Here is a 1,105-nt window from a genome sequence, read left to right as displayed (position 1 = left end):
TCTCTTGTCATTTTTCTTGGAATAAAATCCTTGCTAAATATAGCCAAAGTATCTTCTTGAGAAAAGAGGATGAGGTGTATATAAATGTCTGAGGAAATAGCATGGAAGGTGGCCAAGTTTTCTTGAATTAAAATATGTATCTTTATTTGATAAAGGCTTCTTGAAAAAATATATATATATATATATTTATATATATTTTATAATATATATATATTATATATATGCTAATTGCATTATGATTCTAGTTAGTTTCTAAGTTCTAGTGAAATGATTATGCATTACATGCATGATAAAGATAGCTAAAGATGTGCTTCTAGGCACATAGATATTCATTTCTAACTTTCTTGAAGAAAGAGTGTATTTATATATACTTAAATATAGTCATCATCCTAGAAGAGTGTGCATAATTCATGTATGAAGATGAAGGATTTTATGAGAATTTTCTTGAAAATAAAAATAGAGGTTCTTTCCTTAAAGACACATTAGAATAGTGTTCATAAAGAAACAAAATCCTTACTTGTTTCATGAAAAGAACTATGTGCATTGAAGTAAGGTAATTGTGCTAGGAGAACACCTGTTGCATATTGGTAGCTATTGTGACTTTGGAATTGTGAGTCGGTGTGTACTTAGATAAAGTGGTCATGTTAGCTTCCTTGAAAATAATAATCTCTTGGAGAGATTGTCTTGTTGGATGAGCTATGTTGATTGCTTGATTTTGATGCATAAAGGATAAGTAAACCTTGTTTTTGTATCTTGATTTGTATGCCTAAAGATAGATATCTTTAATAATTTCTGAAAGGGAATCTTGAGAAACCCTCACATTGGAAGATAGAAGAATGAGGTTAAAAATGACTTCCTTTAAGAAAGAGGTATGTAGTTGTTGTATGAGATGATGGTAGTATTCTAGTGAAAGGTGTATATGATAAGCAATGGTATGCACAAAGATTAGTCATTATGATATAGAGTTATGTTCTTGTATGTTAGAGAAATTATGTTTAATTACACTAACGATGCATGACTAAAGCTAGCCATAGTAAACGTAAGATAATAATCCAGTAATGACGATTTGGATTAAGACAACAGACTATGGCAAAATTGGAAATGT

This window comes from Pinus tabuliformis, chromosome 1_1 (assembly GCF_031772625.1).
Source record: "Pinus tabuliformis cultivar Carrire ecotype Pingquan chromosome 1_1, CPIR1, whole genome shotgun sequence".
Taxonomy (NCBI): domain Eukaryota; kingdom Viridiplantae; phylum Streptophyta; class Pinopsida; order Pinales; family Pinaceae; genus Pinus; species Pinus tabuliformis.
Note: the sequence above shows the minus strand (reverse complement) of the source record.